Source organism: Serinus canaria, chromosome 10 (genome assembly GCF_022539315.1).
Source record: "Serinus canaria isolate serCan28SL12 chromosome 10, serCan2020, whole genome shotgun sequence".
In the NCBI taxonomy this organism is placed as follows: domain Eukaryota; kingdom Metazoa; phylum Chordata; class Aves; order Passeriformes; family Fringillidae; genus Serinus; species Serinus canaria.
In genome coordinates this window covers 5872519-5894204 of record NC_066324.1, presented here as the reverse complement: position 1 = coordinate 5894204, position 21686 = coordinate 5872519, and the positions used below count along the sequence as shown (strand labels likewise).

At 44.7% G+C, this 21686-nt stretch overlaps 1 long non-coding RNA gene across 2 annotated transcripts; it reads left to right on the top strand.

Annotated features, from left to right (window-relative positions):
- Positions 1–684: 684 nt before the first annotated feature.
- Positions 685–20790, top strand: LOC115484167 (uncharacterized). 2 transcript variants are annotated; one of them, XR_003944898.2, is made up of 4 exons: positions 685–827; positions 16925–17028; positions 17938–18166; positions 19788–20790. It is a non-coding gene; the product is annotated as an uncharacterized LOC115484167 (long non-coding RNA). The 2 variants fall into 2 exon arrangements; XR_007778441.1 differs by lacking the exon at positions 685–827 and adding an exon at positions 16418–16774.
- Positions 20791–21686: the final 896 nt, after the last annotated feature.

Below are 21686 nucleotides of genomic sequence, written 5' to 3'. Positions count from 1 at the left end.
CAAGCCTCAGGCACTGCAGGGATAATAATCCCCAGGTTCAAGCGTTAACAAATGGAGCCATTTGTCATTTATTTCCAAATAAATGCAAGTTCATTTTGCACAGAACCTTCACCCTGTCTCAGCAGGCAGATCTGAGAGGGTAATTTCAGGGCAGTTTTCCCTGGTGTGGGCTTGCTCAAGGTTTATGTGAGTTTCTGCTTCACTTCTTCAAGGCACTGGGCTGGTTGGTGCTTTGCATTTTATGATGCTACTTCTGGAGAACAAAGCTCTTTAACAATTCCACACAGTTTTCTTGCAGAGAGATTTCCTTAAGCTGAGAGAAAAGCCTACAGTGATGCTGTGGATTGTGAAGGAAGCAAATGTAAAATGTGTTTTTACTGCCTTGGCAAATGCCTGGCAACGATGTGAACGCAGAAAGGCTGAGGTTGAGTTTGGGGAAATGACACCATTAATTGTTTTTAATTAATTACAGCACTTTGCTGATTTGCAAGCAGGGACACATGGTCCTGCTGGAGAATGGTTGGATCTGCCCACCTGTGGTCAGGAGAGATGTGCTGGTGATCCCCACCCCCATGGCACAGCCTGGGAAGGGCAAAGAGCACCAAGAAATCTGCATGAGCACCTGAGAGGCAGAGCTGGCCAGAGGGATGAGCCCAGAGGGGCTGTGGCAAGAGGTGGGTTTGGTTTGCCTGGAGGAGGCAGTCTCTAGGCTGTGCTCCCTGCAGGAATGTTTGCAGGGCTCCTGGGCTGGCACCAGCAGCTCTCCTGCTCCATCCCATGGGAAGCTGCTCTCAGGAAGGAGCTGACCACGGCTGGTTTTGTTAAGGGTGAGTAATTTTGAGGCTTGAATATACTGTTCATCTTCCATAACTACGATAGAGCCTCTTTCTAGTCCTTGAGCTGAAGCCTGGTCTGTGATTTTTGGCTGCAAGAGGTTTCCCAGGTTGGCTGCTTTGCATGGGGATGGAGCAAAGAACTGCTCCAGCTCATTTCAAATCAGTCCTAATTTATTCCCCTTCCTTGGCAATGTTGGGACTGGAGAGAAATGGCAACAGCTCTTCAGCTGCCTGGGTTTTTGTGAGCTTTGTGTAGGTATGTGACCATGAACATCTGAGAGCTGTGCAGGTGGGATGGGGGGTGGCTGCAGGGCTCTAGAGCAGCTCGATGCTTTGCTGAGGAACCAGTTCATCCTCTGATCATTCCTAGGACAGGAGGGGCTGCATTTCCTCTGGGGCAGAGGTGGCCACGAGAGGGGAGCTGCAGTACTGATGGACTCTTCCTTTCACTTTTCCAGTGCTCACCAGTAAAGTGTTTGAGGGCCCTCCAGAGGAGAGGGAGAAAAAAAAAAACCCACAAGCAAGAGAGCCCAAACAATAAACAATCTGGTTTCTGCAGTCCATTGCTGAGAAACAAATCATGCCTCTGTTTGGTGGTGATAAGGAGAATTTGGTATACAGGTACACTCTGGTTTCTGGTTTCCCAAAGAACCTAGAGCGGAGGCGAGGCATCAACTAAAAAAAGAAACACACACAAACCCTCATAAAGCTCAAGGCTTGTGGCCTGTTCTGCTGTTTCCCTGCCTCCTCAAGCCCAACACACCTTCAGACATTCCTGGCTGAGGTAGTTATGAAAACCCCATGTCTAATTTGGATTCACAGAGCCCAGTCCTATCCCAAACAAACAATGCTGCCTGGAATTGCTTGCCAGACAGTTGGCATATCTGGCAGATTAGCTAACACTAACAAGAACGTGCTTCAAGAAGGGGAAGAGGCTGGACTTGGGCTCCCTTGCCAGCTGGAATGGCAGTGTGGGGATGTGTGCCCATCTGAGCCCCTCCTCTGGAGAGGAAGGATTGGCACAGAGCAGCTTTCTCAACCCCAGCACTGAACCCTCTGTGGAGGTGGCTTGCAAGCTGAGCTGGGAGAATAATTCCACTACAAATTGCTCCAAGTGTTAAAGCTCCAGGGAGCAGATTTAATAGCTGCCTTCAGCTCCTGCCTTGCTTGGCCAGACTCTGGTTTATGGGCACAGCTGGATGGTGGGGAGAAAGCCAGGGAGGGGAGGTTGTCCTGCACTGAAATTTGTGGAAAAATTAGTTTGCACTTGTCCAGGCTTTCCTTTGTGTGGATCCCTCCCTGTAAGTTTAGATGCATGGAGGAGAGGTGCAGGCTGTGAGGGAGGAACTTTAATCCAGCTTGCCTGGATCAGGAATGTGGGAACCAGCACCAGGCAGACCTTACACGCTTTATGAAGAGTGAAATGGGGTTTCAGCAGCTTGGCCTGGAATTTGGGTGGCCACACCAGCTTAGCTTTCTAGGAGGGGGGGGGAAAGTCAGGACTTCAAGCTTATATTTGTCTCAGATTTCAAATGGTGAAAGGGGGAGGGTGTATAAATGCCAACTCAGCAAAAGAAATGGTTCACACAGAAAACCTAATGTCAGGAGTGAAAGCTGACTCGCTGAGAGCCTCTTGTGCACCAAGGGTGTGTGCTGCAGTGACAGGAGAGGATCCCTGCTGCCCTCATCCTCACACAATCAAAACACTGCTTAGTCAAGTGTTTGGAGATCAGAATGCCAAGAGCAAAGGAACAAAGGTGTCTCTCTGGAGATGTGAGTAAGTGGAAGCTGAGGTTTCAGATATCAGCCTGGGGAGTGTGCAAGGCAAACAGCAGTGGTCCTTGCTGGGAGCCCAGCCCAGCACATCTGCCTGATACCTGCAGGGCAGATCTGGCTGCTCTCCTTTTGGGAGGGGGAATCTGGGGGGGTTTGCCATTTCAAATGGATCTGTGGGGTGGTGCTGGGAAGGAAGTAACTTTTAAGAGCATTTGTTTCTGTCAGCTTGTGTGGAAATCCCACCTGGCAGGATTTGCAAACACTTTCTTGAGGTCCCCGGTGTTTGTTTCCATTTCCTTCACACCCATTCCCATCCCCAGTGGCAGCATCTCCTTCTCTAGATCCCAAAGGAGGTGAGGAAGGACTGGCAGTGCTCTTCCCAGATTTCTTCCCTCTTGCTTCCAGCCCAGGGCTTGTGTGCCAGTCCTGTTTCCCTGGGGAAAAGGCAGTGTAGTCCTGTAATGCCCCCTGAAATGCTCATGGTGCTGGAATGGGCTTTGTCCCTCATTGCTATCAAGTTCAGTTCTTAGCAGGACTAAAACTTCCTCTTTTGGCTTCTGAGCAATGCAACTTCTCCAGGTCCCAATCTTGTAATTGCTCAGCTGTTGTCAACTGTTAAAAATGGTCAGAAACTGGAAAGATCAGGACAAGGGGAAATATTAGGAACACACTTGCAAAAAAAAAACCCCTCAAACCATCAAACAAACCCCCCAAAATGTACACATCTGTGCCAAACAGAAACAGAGAAGTTGTTCAGATGGCAAAACCTGTGCTTATCTAATACCTCTTCAGACCATTTCTAGATGCCCAAGGCTGTGCAGGTTTCCACTTGCTTGTTCCTAAGCTTGGCCATGCTTTCCAGCCCCTGGTGCTGTGCCAGGGTTGGGTGATGCTCCCAAGTCAGCTGTGTGGACCTGCCTGCACAGGCTGGCTCTGTGGGGACCTGGCAGGGCCCCCTGCAACCCCCCCGAGTCAGGGGGGACAGAGAGCAAGGTGAGCCTGTGGTGACTGCCACAACTGGGCCAGGGTCTGCAGAGAGCAGCTGGAGGGCTCTCAGGTCCTGTAGGGGCTTTGTTCCATCCAAAGGGGAGCAGAAGGCTTGAGGAATCACTGTGTTATTGCTTGTGGGGAGAAGTGAGCCATCTCCCAGCAAAGGGCTCCTTTCTGGCCCAGGAGACAGCAGCCTGCTGACCCCAGGGAGCTGCAGGGCTCCATCCCAGGGCAGGGAGGCTCTGTCCTCTCACAGAGCCACTGCAAAGCTCTGCAGGGAAAACTTGCCCATCCAAACAGTCTGAATATTGCTGGAAATAATCCCAGGGAAATCTGGAACCAGCCAGAAAGGCCTTATTAACTGAAATTCCAAATAATGTGACAGTTTTTCCAGAGCTTTCTGAGTGCTTTGTCCCAGCTGGTGTGGAGGTCTAGCCCCAGGAGGAGGCAGTAAGCTGGGAGCAGGGTGTCTGCCTGGGCAGTGATCCTGCCAGAAAGAAGTGTGGAAGAGGAGATCCTCTCTCTGTGGAGCAGAGGAGGAGGCACCTCCCTCAGTCAGGTGTGTGTGAGGAGTCAGAGATCCTCTCCAGAGCTCAAGGCAGCTTCTGGCCCTTGCTCTTTCTGCAGACATCTGTGCATGGACCTTCCAGAGCAAACTCAGCAGCACTCACCTGAGATGCCCTTCTGTGGGCTAATTTTGCAGTTTTGGCTGTTTTGCTGTTGAACACCCTCCTAAGGTAAATGGAGCAAATCAAAGTGAACATTCCTGACAAATTAATGGGCAAACACATTAGCAGCTCTGAAATGAAATGCCTGCACATCACATGAATTCATTTCACAGTGTTTATATATTTATGGAAATTTCTTTGAATTACACCCCCAGCTCTAGCACAGATGATTTCTCCCTGCATTACAAAGCAGGTTATGTGGTGATAACTTCTAGACCCCTAAGAGCTACTGGAGCATGTAATTATCTTGTTCCACTTATTAATGATGAAAGGTCCATGCAAGTCCCAGAGTAGCTGTATGTACTATGCTCAGTAACCTAAAGAGACTACATAAATTTAATTTAGTTTAAAATTTAGTTGCTGACTTTAAATAATCTTCAAATAGAGAATATAAATGTTTTAGGGCATTTAAAGCTTTTAAAAAAAATTAATGGATCTGTAGTACTAGAAATCTAAACTCAATTTTGTGGTGCTAAGATATGGAACTGAGAAAGTGGGCTACAAGCAAAATAAGATGATCAGGCTCTACTCTGAAATGCATATTACAAAAAAAAATCAAGATAATAGAAATTAGGACTCAGGCTTTTAATTGTGAAGTAATATTATCAGTAATGGAAGAAATGTTAAAAATGGGTTTCATCTTGACATCCTTGGAAGGTGGCCAGTTTATGAAATTCTGGGCTGGAGAGCTGCAAACCTCCATTCCCCAACCTTCCTAAAATGGCATCACTCATTTGATGCTGTCTCCCAGCTATAATCCTGCTTCTACAGTCTGCCATAATAATGCTAATTAGTTCTGTATGTAAATAAACTATTGTTGACAGGACACTTTAAGCAATTCACACATGACTCATGGAGGGAGAGAGAGAGAGGGGGGTTTAAAAATGATTTATCCATAAACAGAGATTCCATATGTCCTAATCTGGCATGGATTTCTCTCCTCTTTATAGCAAGGAATGTGTGTATGCCTGTATAGCAGGGCTATAATGTGACAATTTGTCTCAAAGGGAAACCAGGATTTATGGAACTTAGCAGAGACCACAGAGGTAAAATGAACAGCAGGCTGTATTTAGTCATCTGAATTTTCAAATATTTCTTTTGCTTGGGTAAATGTGTCTTTGTTCCTTTTTGGAAACGTGCTCAGCTGGGGGACTGGTTCCTTTAAAGGTGTCTGAAAATGCTGCAGGCACATTTAGAGGAGTGCACACAGGGAGTGTGGGAGGATCCATGGAGAGGGGACACTCCTGCTGGAAAGGGGCTGGACCCCAGATTCTCCAGGCAAGATATTGCTAAATCCCTGAAGAAAATGCATGTATTGGGTGTCCTGTGCACATTTCTGGAAATCAGGGTGTATTGCACTGATCCCATAAATGCCATAGGAAATCCAGGCAGAGGGGAAAAAAAGAGGAATACTGAGCAGTTAAATTCTGTTTATTTTTCCCTCAGGGCCTGATCCTGTGCCCTTCAGTGATACCATTCCAACCCTGAGAGGAGCTGTGCTGATATGAGTGTAAGGCAAATGTATTTGGAAATTTCACTGGAGTACCTTGTGTCTGGATTTGATTTTTGCCCTTGTAGTCTGGACTGCAGTACATATTATTCTAGTGGTGCTAGTATTTTTTTTCCTCCCCATTTATTCCTTTTGACTCTTGCCTTAAATTATTTTTGGTTTTAGCACAGGGTCACTCACGTGACTAAAAGTAATTTCTGTAATTTGCTGATTCTACTGTTATTTTAAATCAAACCCAGGGTTCTCATGACCACAAGGTTTCAGAACATGGAGTTTTGGGCAAAGCAAATAGAAATGGTGTAATTTTGGTGCTCAGAAAATGGCACATGGATTACCTGAACACACATAAGGCAGATTAACAGCCCACAAACCAGTGGCAGGTGGTGTTTGTGCCTTGATAATTTGAACAAGACAATGCTGCACATGTGACCCATAAAATGGGATGAGATAAAGTGCCACTGGCAGTGAGCTGTGATGACAGAACAAGGAGAAAAAAAGCTGAATTTTGAGTGCACAGGGGCAAAGCTGGCACCTGCAGAGAAAAAGGCTGGCTGTTTCTTTGTGGCAAGGATGGCAGCTTTGCTGCCAGTGCAATTGGAGCCTGCTTTCTCCCTTCAAAGGAAGCAATCTCTCCAGGGGTGGCAGTGGTTTAATTGGGATGGCTGTTCCAGCCTTGGGGCTGCCAATGAAGTGCCAGAGTGCAGGAGATTTGTCTGCTGCCAGTCCCTGTCTGCTGAGACTTGGACCAGGCAGGGATGCACTGGCACAGCTGCTTGTGGGAAAGGCAAAGCCAGAAGGACTTTTCTCTGCTCTCTTGAATTTTCAATGACTTTTCCCCCTTCAGGCTGTGTAGGGAGGAGAAACAAAGAGGTGGCTCATCCAAAGGAGGGGATCTATGAAATCTGAACATTTTAGAGCCCACTCCTATTGCCCTGTCTCTGCCCTTGACTTCCCACCAAGGCATTTCTGGTGTGAACACGTGGTGTTGATAAAAATGAAATAAAAGCAGATTTTTGTGAGGCAGAGCAGAAATTTGGGTGAGGAGTGGGAGCTGCCTTTGCCCAGCTCTGTTAAAACTTTCCTTTTTCCCTTTGGAAACATTTGACAGCTTATAGAGGGATCATTTCCACGCTGTTGCCATTAATTAGTGCTTGAAAGGTGAAATGAAGAGTTGGGTTGCTTGGCTGCTGGGAGGTGAGTAATGTGTATTTCCTGAGTGGTGATCTGCTGTCTGCCAGCACATCTTGGCTACCTGTGCTGGCTGGTTTCAGCCACACAACAGAGCTTGGGGTTATGTTGTGTTGGATCTATTTGAAAACAAAGGGAAGGGAGATTCTTTCCCATCTCTCTAAACAAATTCTTTAATGAGCAATATCCCCAAAAGAGGCTGAACAAAATTTTGGTCAAACAGGGTAATCCCAACCCAGAAGCCAAGTCTTTCTCAGGGAGCTGGGATTGCTGGAGAGGATGGATTTTGAGTGTGAAAAGTGAGCTCAGAGATATGGCTGGGGGCTTCCAGTATAATTTTCCATGGAAATTTGAACATTTCTGCAAAGTCAGGTGCCCTGTGCCCCCATGCAGTGGTAGCTGCTCCTCATGCAGAGGTGTCAAGCATTCCCTATGTGCTGGAAGAGTTTCAGCTGAGGGATGATTGCCTAGATTGCCAGAAATTCCACAGAAAAATCTTTTGCTCAAACTAAGGCTTATATTTTTAATTGTTTTGAGGCAGTTTTGGAGGAATAAGTGCAGAAGGAGTGCAGGACAAGTCCATAGAAAATTCTTCAGCTAGTCCCAAACCTATGCTCAGTTTTTCTGCCATAAATATTGAGAGAAAGGCTGGTGGTATGAAAATCTTGTGATATTCCTCCTAAGAATCTTTCTTCCCTGAGTCCAAAATGTGAAATTTAAATTTGCCCTTGTGTGAAGCTCTTCAACATGTGCATAAACTCTGAACAGAAATGTCATGTCTGTGTCCAAGGATGATTGAAGAAGTAGTTACAGAATTTTTGCAGAAACACTCTGGAAGAATCCTCCCTAAATTTCTGGGGTTTATGTCAAAATGTAGGTCACGGGGAAAATATAAAATTTGGTTTGCAGATGCAGCTGGCAGCTTAGTTCTCAGATTGCCTGTGTGTGTTAGCAGATTTTTGTGGCTGCTGCTTATCTCCCCATCCTTTGGAGCAGATTGTTCAAGCCCAGTATTTGCAGTGATGGCTGTGGGTTCCCCTGGCAGAATCAGAAGTTTGTGGGCACAAAGATGCTGATTGATTGATTGATTGATGTGAATTTTTGTTACTTATCAAAAGTCCCTATTGAAATGGACTTCCTGTTCAGACCTTGTGTTACTGTTTATTGATCTGATAGGAAGCTTTCACTGATAGGAAGTTTTATTTTCCTATGGTGAAGCATCACTCAAGTTTGATAAGGTTTAACAAGCCTACAAACACACAGGAGTTATCCTATAGAGAGAGTGTGAATTGTCAAGCCCCAAAGCTGCTGGGGTCTCTTTTGTGGGAGGTAAAACAAGTTCAACTTGTTGAAAAGCTGGTGACAGTGAACTCTGCCCAGGGAGTGTTTGGGGTAGGCTGTGACAGAGGTAGTTGTGATAATATTTGAGGTGGAGTAGCTGTTTCTTGAAATCCTGTTGCCCCCAAAGGGGCAGTGAGGCTGTGTGGGATTTTGGGACACTGGTTTTCTCTAGTCTATAAAGAAGTCTTCAGAAAAACGTGGCAGGTGGAGGTCTGGTGTTTGCTGGTGCTCCCAGTGTTTTCCATCAGCATGCAGTGGAGAGGTCAGCCACCCCTGCAGCTGGTGTTAGGACACCTTTGGGTACCTGCTCAGCAATGCATCTTGTTCTGGTGTTCAACAGCTCCTGTAATCCCCTCCAGTGCCTGGAGGAGCAGGGAAACTGGACCTAGAGCTGCCAGAAGGAAGGGGCAGGCAAAAATTCAAGTGTATCAATGACAGCTCGCATTCAACGAAAATGCAAGAAAATAGATGCTAAAAAAGCAGATATTGCTATTGTCCTCTAAGTTTTTTCAGAGCCAATCACTGCTGTTAGCAGATATCACCCAGAGAAGCTGTCCCTGCCCATGGCAGGGGGTGGAATGAGATTTAAGGTCCATCCAACCCAAACCATTCTGTGATTTTACAAACCTGAGCTTGAGAGCTCACCTGGAGCTCGGCTGCTCTTGCTTAGGGAAGCAGTGGGGCCAGATGAGAAGATCCATCCAGTTCACCATGAAACAGGCACCATGTGGGTGGCTTTGCACCAATTGCAGAAAGAAAGATGGGGGGAAAAGGGATACCAAACTGGTCTGCAAAAAGGAATAGCATCAGAACAAGTATGGATAAGTGATGTAGTTCAGAAATTCTTTGGGCTTATTTAACATCTTCTGAAGAGCTTGTCTGAACACAAACTTGAAAGTGGATTAGAAGGTTAGCCTGGCAGGATCTAAACTTTCAGGTATTTCTGGAGAGCCATGTTTTGTTCCAGGCTCTGCTACTGGCCTGGAAGGAAGAAGAAATTTGGAGAGGATATTTCATCTGTCTTTAATTTCCTGTAAAATCAAAGCAGTGATACCAGCTACCATGAAAACATGTGGAGATAAGTTGAAGGAAAGTTATTAATTATAATAGTAAAATCATTTCCATGATTGTCTGTGGCAAGTTTCCCAAATTAAACTCCTGAGTTAGCTTCTTTTGGTAAATAAATATCCCTTGTTTATGCCTCTTTCCTGCTCATGTCCAGAATACAAGAGGGATCTCACCTTTCTGTTGCTTCCACTTAATTGGATTAGTCAGCTACCTCCAGAGGTATGTGCCTCAGGTCCAGTTCTTGCTGACAGCCAAACCAATGGGCCATTACATGAGGTAGATGGAATCCTGCATCAAAGGAAAGAGCAATTTGGGCTGGAGGGATGCCAGGACCTTTTTGTGCTTAACCAAATACCTGCATGCAGAGAGATTTTTTTTTTTCTCATTGCTGTCGTGCTTCCTTATTGCATGTTGTAAAGGATTAAAGCCTGTGCTCTGAGCAGGGTTGTGCTGCCATGATCTCCAGTGCCCAGATAAAAATGGTGTGGGGCTGTTTGTGATGTGGGAGATCACGTCTAACTTCCCAAAGCTGGTGGCTCTGGGGAGTGACAGTGAGTGCTGCAAACAGCTACCTGCACATGGGATCCTTGGCAGGGCTTCCACATGATCATCTCTGCATCTCTTCCTGTCACAGGGTCCACAAAGAAAATTAAGACTTGCCATTGTTATAATGTGGCAGGGGGAGGCTGCAAGGAGAAGGGAGCACAGAGCTCCTGCTGAGTTCTTCTAATGAAGCTGTTGCTGCAAAATAGCTTCCAAAACATCTGTGGAGGTCCCTGGAGAGCCTGCCAAAGATGTGGCATGGCAGCAGTTTGTGTTGCCCTGGTGCAGACCTCAGCAGCGTGCTCTGTGCTGTGGTAGCTCACAGACAGTGTCCCCATGGATGTGCCATTCACTGCAGCAAGGACCACCTGCAACTTGGGAGCAGCTCCTAAACAGACACTGGGAAAGCTGGAACTGTGTTCAAAGTCTCTTGAAGAACAGGGGAAAAAAAAAATCAGATAAATATCCAGTCCTGCATGTGTGAGAAATTAATCCCCCAGACCTCTGTGGAGCTGAGCGCAGCTGTTTTGCAAATTGCCCCCTTTGGTTTCTACATTGAGCCAGATAGCTCAGGATAATTGTGTTTACTGTGTTGTTTCTATCCTGCTATCAGTATCCTCCTGGGAAAATTATTTTTGTGTTCCTTTTCTGCTGAGGAGTTTGGAAGCAGAGGCAGAAGAATGGTAACTGGGCTTTGCTCCTTAAAGTTACTGTGGGGCCAATCCCCTGCACAGCAAAGGTAGTCTGGAAAGATCTGCTAATCAAACTGCTGGCCAGCCTGCTTGGCACAGCCCATCCCTGCTCTGTGCCTTGGTTTTTGTGTTGAAACGTGGGAGATGATGCTGATCTTTGAATTACTTTGTTTGGAAGAAGAAAGAAAGGTTTGACCCTCCCTCCTTATCACTGATGTATGGAATTGAGAGCTTTGCTGCAGTGGTGGGCTCACGTGAAGGGCAACAACATCGTGTGAGTTTACAGAAGAGCTCAGGAGTGCCTTTAGGGATGCAGCCTTTCCCCAGTATCTGCTAAAGCTGTGAGAGACCTGAATTAACTCACTGGGAGCAAGGCTGCTAGGGCTGGGGCACTCTTTACAGCCCTCAAGACATTCACAGCTACTTCCCCACCGAGTCAAATGCTCAGTTTTGGGTTCTTTTGGTGAGAGAGTTGTTGGGATTTTTTGGTTGTTTGTTTCATTTTGGGGGTTTTTTTGCATTGTTTTGTTAATCAGTCCCTGCCTGCTTCCACTCCTCCCACTTTTGCTGTGGGATTCAGCTTTTTCACAAGCCTTGGGGCAACTTGCCCATACAGATCAGGCAGGTAAAAAGGCTCCTCTTCAAAGTCTTGTCCTGGGGGTCTGCATCTGTAAAACCTGGCTCTATCAAGCCAGCATCTGGGAATTGTTGTTCCCAGCATAGGACAATGTATGAAGTCAGGAATTCCACTGTTAGTCCTGGGTGTGGATTTGCCATTTATTTTTTTTTTTTTTTGTCTTTTTTTTTCTCTAAGGAAAAGATATTCTTGCTTTATTTCCAGAGGTGAGCCTTTCCAAAGTTGTGAACACAAGAGCTTGCCAAATATTAGCTTTCCAGGTTTTAAGTTGCACATTGTTTACTCGAGTTACCTCTTCTTGGAGTCTATATAAAGAGTCATGTTTGCTCAGGCACACTCCTAAAAGCCCCAAGACATGGCTCTGGAAGGAGGTATGCAGCAGCAAATGTAAATATTGCTGTTCTTAAAACTGGAAGCCCTCTGAGTAATCTATAGGAGGAAATAGTAACGTGAGGAAAAGGCCTTGGATTTGGAGGAAACTTTATATGATTTGGAGGTGAAGACTACAGAGCAGTACCTGGAATGGATAAAATCCAGAAATTCAGGGATGTCATAAGTGCATTTTCTCGTGGCCAAGGCTTAGCCCTGCAATCCCAGCTGCTCTCTTCTGTTCCCCAGTGTTTCCCTTTGCTGTCACCGAGGCAGCATTTTCCCATACCCCAGCCTCCAAAGCAATTGCTGGGAACAGTTTTTAGAGGTTTTGCTGGACAAACTAGGCTGGCCTCTTGCTGCGGGACAAAGTTAGAAACAAAATATTTGTTGTACTTAGCCAAGTGATTCCCTCCCACCTTTTGTCAGTTGCTGGTGTCATTTTTCTGAGAAGCTTGTGGAAATCTGAGCTGAGTTTCAGGTGCTCTGTGATGTGATAAACAGGAGAGGAATTTTCGTGAAGAAGTGCCTAGATACACCGCAAATAAAGAAAAACAACTGAATTAAAATTCAACCATAGTATTTACCACTCTCCCCACCTGCTGTATATGCAGGTATGCTGAGACCAAACTTAGATCATGTTTCCTGCAGCTGAGACAAGTGAGCAGAGTGCTGGCTTGGCTGAGGAAAATTTCTGCCCTTGCCATGCCCCTATTTCTAGGTATGGACGCTGAATTCCCACTTCCTTTTTTCCCTTTCTATCCACAGCTATTATCAGCCTTCCCACAGCAAGGGCAGGAAGTAAATAAATGGCTCTGTAGCAGAAAAAACCCTGCAGGAGTTAGAGCAGAGCGATTCCACTTATCAGTGTGTTTATCTAGCTCAGCCTGGCTGAGTGCAGGATCGCTGCAGCTGCTGCAGGTTGTGGATTTATGGGTTCCCGGTGCCATCTGCTGGCACAGAGCTCAGTCAGCACAATCGGATGTGCACGGAACCCTCCAGCTCCTCTCCTCAGCCCTTTGCAGGTGGTGTCACCCCCATCTCCGCCTTTGCTGGGTGATTCCTTGGGCTTTGCAAATGCTCCCTGCAGCCCAGCACCTGCCAAACCTGGAGTTTTGTTTAGCTGGGCTTTCCCCAGCTGCCTTTGTGCTGCTGGGATTCTGTCTGCTCCACAGCAGCAGCCCCAGATCCAAGGGGAGCTGCAGATGGAGATTTTTTTTGTAACCTAGCAGGCTGAACTTCTAAATCTGTGTGGTTTTGAGGCACAGGGTTTGTCTTTGGTGCAGAGTGACGCCAGTGACACTGCTGAGGTAGGGTTAGAAGACAGTGCTGGAAAGCTTTCGGAGCAATGGAAGATTTACTTTTGGATAAATCTTTGAAATGGCCTGAAAGAAGAAAAAAAAAAATCCAAACAAAAAAATATCCATGTGTAGGGAAGTTTTTCTGTCTTGTAAAAGGGATGTGTCCAAGCAAAGATGAGCTGTGAAAACAACATTAGTTGGTGATATTCCTTGCCTTTTGCACTTAGCACTCCAGATAACCCAGCAGAGCTGGTTTTATGCTTTAAATTAACATTTTTCACTGCCTCCATCACAGCATCTGCTCTTGGATGGTGTGTGCTTCAAGGGAACTGATCTCTTTATCCTCCTTGCTGCTGGCAAGCACATTTTGGTGTGTGTCAGAGCCCTGATGGTGCCCATGTGCACTGCACAAGCCTAAAGACAGGACGTGTGTCAAAGCCAAGTCATCAAATCACTTTTAAATCTTCCATTTTTTAGAGGTAATACATCATTCTGTGCAATCACCATTAAAAAAAAAAAAAAAAACCCACAAAAAAAACTTGTTTCATGCACCTTGCTTTGGCTTCAGTCTGGGTTTGCCCTGGGCCTCCCTTTTTTTCTGCCCATGGGGAACTTGCACCAGTTAAGCACAAATAAAGTGGAGTTTCTGACACTTAAATTCTGGTATGTCAGGAGTGGGTAGTGACAGGACCTGGCTGGGATCTGTATTAGCATGTTTGCAGATACAGATCAGAGGTTTGAAATCCAGATGACATGAGGATGAATGAAGAGGAGAAATTGCTAATCAAATTCTCCAGGGCTGCAATGCAATAAACCAGGGTAACTTGATGGAAAATGTAATCAAGGCTTCTAGTCTGTTTTTCAGCTACCTCTAGGCTTCAATTTTTCAGCCTTTGTGCCTCCCTCTCACATGGACTTTAAAAGGAAGGAGGATGTCTGTGAGGATCAATGAAGTAATTTAGTTTTGCCAAGTGAGTCCAGTAATCCTGCTGGACAGATCTCCTAGAAATTTCTTTCTCTTAATTGGGGAAATATTGTAAAGAAATTCTCCATCTTCAGCCCATTGCTAGTATAGCTAATGCCAAAGCAGAAGCATAACCTTGTAGTTGAAATGGATTTTTTCCCCCTCATTGGTCAATAAGTGGCCACATTTGAGGGTGGTTTTCTCTATCTTGCACGTATATAAATCAGCTTTTCTGAGTTTCAACACCTGATTTTGTGCTGGGAGATATTGGTACTTGTGTTCACTGTCATGTTTATCAAAATGACTCAAATTAATACAGAATATTTATCAGTAAAAACCATTTTGTGGGCATTATGATGGGCTGAATGTGTGCTTTGGAGATGACAGAATGCAAAAAGCATTGCTCTCACATTACTGGATGGACATGTCTCCTTGCTTAGAGACTTTCACTGGATACATAATTCCAGGTATTCTGACATTCCTATAGGATGAAAGGAGCTGAGCAAGTTCATGGTGGAGTTGCAGCTGTTTGTTTTCTGCAAAATAGAAAGTTTTCCTCTGAAAAATGCAATGTAAAAACTCAGCAGTGGCTGACATACTGCCTCCATTTTTAATTTGAGCCAATATTTAACCTAAAGGAAATCATGATCAAGCACTTTGCATTCTATAGTGTTTCAGACCCATCACTTTTCTTGTTTTAGCTTTGGCCAGGTGGGAGAGGATGCACAGAATTGCTGCTTTAAGTCTAAGAAAGTCTCTGCAAATGAATATCTTATTTTTTCCTTCTTTTTTCCTAAAATTTGCTTGCAGGTTGCATGCAAACCATTGTTTTGACAGGAGCAGCCTGATTAGTTTTCAGGGAAAATGATAAACTGCCAGCAAGCTGGGAGCACTAATGGGACCAGATTGCTTTAAGACAGAACTTTTTTCAGCTCCATCTTAGAGGTAATTTGAATGTCTGCAAGGGGAGGTGTTGATGTATCCTGGGACAGACACATAGGGATGTTGTCACCTCTTCCAGGTCAGTCAACAAATAAAAAAATATATGGAGAAAGACTTGAGTGATCAGACCTTGCAACGGGCATCATCTTGAAAAGCCCTGGCAGGGTTAAATGAGGGAGAGTCAGAGTCATTTAAAGGATTTCAGTGTGCAATTTAAAGGGCATTTCAGGCTGCTCTAATCATGGGAAGGATGGGGGTGCAGCTTATCAAGGCCCTACATTTGGGGGATTTGAAACAGCATCTAATCCACACTCTTGTTACACAACTTTTGGGGGAGCTTGACAAAGCTGGAGGATGCTCTGGCTGCTTCTGAAACACACCAGGTTTGGTTTGCTGTTAGAACAGGAACAAAAGTTCAGGAGTCAAATGGAAGCAGCTGCCCTTGGAAGCTCTCACTGGCTGCTCTCACTGCCTGCAATTTTCTGTGTTTCAGTTCACCTCCTGCAGGCCCCCAGGACTGGGAACTGGGTGGGTTGGAGAAGCTGCTTTTGCTTTGTGCTGCTCCTTGTAGTCAGCAGTTATCTGAGAGTGAGCTTTGCTTTCAGCTTCATGGGAACAAGCCTCCATGCCAGAGTCAAAATGGGGTTTGAAAGAAGGTTTTTGGTGTTTTCATACATCAGTGTTGATATTCACTGGGAAGGAACAGGGGAGTTTTTATATTTTGTTTGATGTTGCCTCTGCACTGTTTTTGCACTCAACTGATTTGGGTTTTGGGCTTGCTCAAAATTTCCATGTGGTTTAACCCAGAGATGGTTATACTTGGGGGTGGGAGAGGGTTTACTGGTATGTGAATGATAAGAATACTGATCTGTTTAGGGGATACAAAATAGAAACTGCTACAGGAAAACCACAAGGGTTCTTATTTAGGAACTGTACAGTAGAGAGGACTTTCTTTTTTTTTTTTTTTTTTTTTTTTTTTTTTTTTTTTTTTTTTTTTTTTTTGTGGTCATTTTAGGTCCCTCAGGATCCACTTTCACCTGAGGGCTGCTGAAAACTGTTCTTGGGGATGCCAAGAGCTTCCACCAATACCATATTTTGCTTAATTCTAACCAGGATGCTCCTGCTCAGGCCCTAATTTCTCAGATTTCTCATCAGAATAAAAAAAAAAAGAAAATATTAGTATTTCTTTGATAATATCTAATTTTGCCTGAAAATAAGTGACATAAGCCACTTGTGTAAGAAAATACAAAGGCTGGAGTCTGTGTAGCTGTGGAGTTGTCTGAGTTGCAGCATCTCACCTCAAGATCTTTGCTCCCTGTTATGGTAGATGGGCCCCCAGCCAGGTAATAATTGGCATAGACTCCATGTATTACAGAAGGCTGATCAATAATATCTTTATTAAGAAACTTATTGCTCTTTTATAGACTAGTTCACTACAGGCTGGCTTAATTGGTCTTTAAACACTATCACTATTGGTTAATTCAGAAACTACCCTTTGGTAAACAAATTTCTATAACACATTCTACATGTCTGCAGTACGAGGTGTAGCAAGTGGAGGTGAGAATTGTCTCTCTTTTCTCTGATTTTCTCACAGACTTTTCCCAGCACCATGCCTGGGAAGGTGACCTGTGTCTCCCTGTGACCAGCCAGAGCTGCTGCTGCCACAGCTCCCCACGGCCACAGTGAGGCAGCAAAATCCAAACAGGCTTCCCTGGTTTGGGTTTTTGTCCTAAAGCAACTCAGGAAGGAGTCCCTGAGAGCTCTGCCAAGTGTGCTGCAGGAAAAGACTGGTGGGGGTTCACCTCCAGCAGTACCCGATTCCTTTTGTGCTTTGCTCCTGCAGGAACTGAGCTGGGTGAGAGCGACACAAACTTTTCCAGACATTTCCAGTAAGTTTTGGTTGAGTGGCATGGTGTTTAGAGGAAATGAATCAATTTGTATTTAGCCTCTCTCTGAGGATAAATTAAAGGCATAGCAGAAATCAGTCTGGCTTTGGAGCATATGTGCTTTTCTTCAGTCCTGTCATATTGTCATCACAGCTTCAGGGTCCTGTTGGGCTCAGCAAGCACAGCATGAAACCATTCCCTGAGCAGTCACTGAAGCCTGAATCAAAAGCAACAAGAAAAGGACCCTTCTCTTATAGGTAAGTGACAAAAGCACAGAGGCAGAGGAAACTTCCTCTCTGTGGCTAAGGATTTCTCTAGAGACAAGTAAGAAACTGAGTCTTTATAAAGAGCTTGATTCCCTTGGGATGAGGTCTTCAAGTGTTTGAATGCTTATTGCCTAAAAAGACACTGGAAATACCTCTGGAGGTGACTGGAAAGCAAAGTTTTATCACAGCCCTGGTCCCAAACCCCCTTGCTGTCCCATGGCCTGAGCCATAAGTAACAGGGCTGAAAGGCAACTAATAATTTATTATAAAAAAAAAAAATTAGTGCAGCTCAAAATGGATTTTTGCCTCCTGGTGCATAAATCTTCATGGTTTCTCTGCTTGTCTAGAAGGACAGGAATTTCTTTGCAACCAGAACAAAAAGATGTTGGCTGTGTCTGGAGCATGCCCAGCTCAGCAGAAGGGAAATGCTCGTTCATTATTTGCAGCTGTAATTAGCATGGGACACGAGTTAAAGGAGAAGCTGTTTGCTAAGCAAGCACCAAGGAAGCTGTGAGGGAGCAGCATGGGACAGCACTTGCTGCAAGGAATGTGGTCACACAGGAAAGCAGGGCAAAGCAGCACCAGGTGTGTGAACTCTGCAGCAAATTTTCCTGCCTTCCTCGTAAATGGATTAGAGACAACTTGAATACCTCTCTCAATTAGCACCATTTCCTATAGATGGAGTAATTTACTAGTTTAAAAAGGAAATAATGGAATGCAATTTATTGAAATGACTCATCCAAGGGAGCAAGGCTGATTCAGCTCTCTGGTATAAACCTGTCCTGTAGGAAGGAGTATCTCGAGGTGCTGTACCCCCAGAGCACAGGCTGTCACTTTGGGCTGCACCTCCTGCATGTCACCAGGGGCCTGTTGCACACTTTTGTCCTCTTTTCTTTTCAGGTTTGCCAGAAATGAGGCACACACACCTGTCAGGGTGATGTGGGTGCTGAGGAACTTCACGGAGAGGTCATCTCGAGTGGGATTGCAGGAGAAGCAGGGCATCAGGCCCAGCCTGGGTTAGGGCAGGTCCTGCCTGCCCAGCCTGATCTCTGGGACCAGCTGACCTGCCCAGGGGCTGAGGCAGAGGGATGTTGTCTACCCAGACTGCAGCAAAACCTTCAACACCATGGTGGGTTAGTGGTTGGGCAGAATGACCTTAAGAGGTCTTTTCCACCCTTAACAATTCCATGATTCTGCAGCTGAGATGGAGATAAATTATCTTGCTGGATGCAATAGAGGGTGTATTGCAATTCTAAATTTTCCTTTTGATCACTAAGCATTGATTATAAAAGAAAAATAGTGCCACCCAAAATGGATCTTTATGTTCTGGTTCATAAATCTCTGTGGTTTTTCTCCTTGTCTAGAAAACCAGGAATTTCTTTAAGGTGCTGTTGATCAAAATTAATGCTTATCTGTGTTCAAGGCTGAACACAAGGCCGAGCACTGGCACAGCCTCTGCAGACTCCTAATGATTTTCCACTATACTTTGCAAATGAATGTTTTAGCACAGAATCTGTAGTTATTTCACTGCAAGTAGCTTTTGGAGGGCTACTGTGACCATGAAAGTAACGTGGATAACCTGGAAGGTTGGTGTATTCTTTTGAGAATAATATATATTCTTTTGAGAAGGGAGTATAAAGTCTTTGGTATATTCTTTTAGAGAAAGGAGTTAAACAGAATCCATACAGCCCATTCCTAAATGGGGTTGATAAATCCCTGACCAGCCTCTTGCTGTTCCTGAGAAGGTACAAACACCTCTACAGGAGGAGGCACAAATACTCTGGATAGCACCTGATACATTTTCATGCATCTCACAGTTTTTCTTCCTCTTCTGTGTATACTCTTAACCTCCCTGATAAATCTCTTATTTCCCACCCTCAGTTAGTGGTCAGACTTTCAGCCCCTCGGTGCAATGCCAGCTTTGGAGCAGGGTTGTGTGAGCTGTCCCTGCACCTCCCTTTCTCCAGAGCCCAGTCCCATCAGCTCAGTCAGTCTGAGGTTGGGTTTTTTTCCCTGCATGTGCCTGGATCCTGTTCTTTGGAGTCATTCCTGCTTGCACACGTTCTCTGAACTTTTGCTGGCTGTTTGCATAACCAGGAGTGTATTTCCTGGCTGGCATGTGGCCCTGGGATCTGTTTATGAGCAGTGATCCTGGATGGGGGCAGGTTGTGTTCAGAGCTGTGGGATTGTGCTTCACATGCACTGCATCCCAGGGGCTTAACTCCTTGTCTCATTTAGTCACCTTGTGGTTTAATTTCTGCCCTCTCCCCCTCCCCAAATATCACTGTACCTGGAATTTGTACAAAGATGCCCAGCTGTGATCCTGATGTTGAACTGAGGGAAAATGCCTGCTACCACATTGCCTAGTTTAGTTCCTTCCAAAAGTTTCTAAACATGATCCACCTTCTCACCAGTCAGGTGTAAACTGAGCCTGTCTTGAAGGCCAAGTTTTCAGGATATAGAATCATTTATGGAGTCTGAACAGTAATAATGCCTTGATGTTTCTGTACACCCATTTGTTATCCATCTGATTTCAGATTCAGTGTGGATTTCTTGCAGACCACAATTCTTCCTCTGAGCCATCTATCAGCTGATCATCTTTAGTGTCTCAAGCAAGCCAGAAGACAATTTCTTTGCTTTTCCTCCTGTGTTTGCCATTTCTATTGCTGACACTAAATGTCCATTTGGCACCAGAGGTGCACAACTGCACTTTGCTCATCCACTGTACCTTTTGTTTCTTCTGTCTTCAGACCTGCTCTCTCTGGTGTTTGGATCTTCCAGCTCATCTGAGGGTAAAACCTGCAGTTCAGAAGGGAGGAGTGTTTCTGTGCTGCTGAGACAAGGGCACACAAAGGCCATTTGTTGTCTGAATGCTGCAGAAATGGCCTTCTCTGGCAGAACACAGAGGGAGCCAAAACCCAGCCTTGGAAGCTCCTGATGGAAGATGCTCCAGGTGTGTTTCTGTTCAGCTCCCTCATGTAAGAGTGGTGCTGCTCTGAGTGCTGTGGCATGAAGCTTAGTGGTATAGAAAGTGGAAGAAATGTGTGGTGATGCCTATTAGCAGAGGCTAAAAAACATTTTTAACCTTATTTAATTCAGGTACAAAGCAATTCCTATGCAAGACAAACAAATGGAGGATCTGAGCTCTTTACCATAACAGGTGTTTGTTTTCTGCAGAGTTCAGATGCTGTGACCATTTAAAAATGGAAATACAGTTAATGGTGAAAGCTTGTATGTGACACATCCACTCAAATGTGCAGCAGAACCCATGGCCTTCTATAACCAGAAGGAAATAATATTCTGTAAGAGGGCTATGATGTGGTTTCTCCCTGTCAGAGAGAGGCAAAGGAAGAGAGAGGAAATATTCATTTCAGGCAGAGGAGAAGGAGAGACTTCCATCAAGTCTGTCTAGTGTTGTCAACACCCGAGAGAAATATTTCATGCTTCTTTATAACTTTACTAAATCATATGGGAACATCAGGCTCTGAATAAAGAAGAGCATGGAGGAAAAGAATGACTCAAAAGTTGATCTGCTTTACTGTAAGCACAGCTAAACTCTGGGCACGCACTATTCCTGAAACTGTTTTCCCTGCTCTTAAGGTTTATCCTTGAAGTCTCTGACTTGCTGCAGCTACTGGAGGAAATGAATGTTGGTTGGAGTCTGTACAGGATGTTTGTAATTCTTCTAGTGGTATAAAAATAACTTTCCCAGTTTTGATTATGTTGAGTCCTCGTAAAGACAATTTTGGGTTTCTGTAATGAAATTTGGCAAATTCCTAAAGATATTTTCTATTTAACTACCAGTCTTAGAAACAAGATTGTCAGTGTACATCATTGATGTATCAGCTGTTAGGAGTGATAGACTTGTAGAGAAGTAGCACTTTCCTTCATTCTTAGTGCTGTAATTTTGAAAATCAATTCACTTTTAGATTAGACTTCATTCCTTCCTCTTGAATTTTATTTTTTTTTTTTTAGATTCAGACTCCTAAAAAAAGTTTATTTCCTTCTGGAATTGTGAAATTTTGACCCTTTAAATAAAACAGTCCTAAATTTAATTTCTCTGTAAAAATGGTGGAGCTAAATTTGATACCCATGTAAGTTTTCACTATTTCTTCAAAAAGCACAAAATTGATGGTGGTGATGGTGCAACACTTGCTCTTTGGAGAGCCACAGATTGGAGCCAGTCTCTAAGATTTAAGAGGGTTTATGCTGCATCAGACTTTCTCAGCATTCCCACTCCTTCTCACAAAGGTTTAAAGGTATGTTAAATACAGCCATGTGAAGTATTCATAAAGGCAAATGAAGCAATAGCCAACCCTCATGTGGTTTTTTTTTTTTCCTGTGCATCGAGAACCAAAAAGGGGAAATGTTTTCATCTTGCACCGTTTTTAGGCAAACTCAACCCAAATTAATAAACAATTTTTGGAAGGGAAATTCTCTTCAGGTGGGAAGTGATTTGCTTTTTAAGAATCCACATCTGAAGCAGTTAATCTGCTCTGTCTTTGGGAGCCAGGGCAAGGCCAATAACTATTGAGAAGGTGTGATCTGTAGAAGCCAGAACGAGCCCTGTGGTGTGACCTGTGGGGTCACCTCCATAGAGCCAAGATACTGGAAAATATTTCTGTTCCCAGGTGATCCATGTCACATCT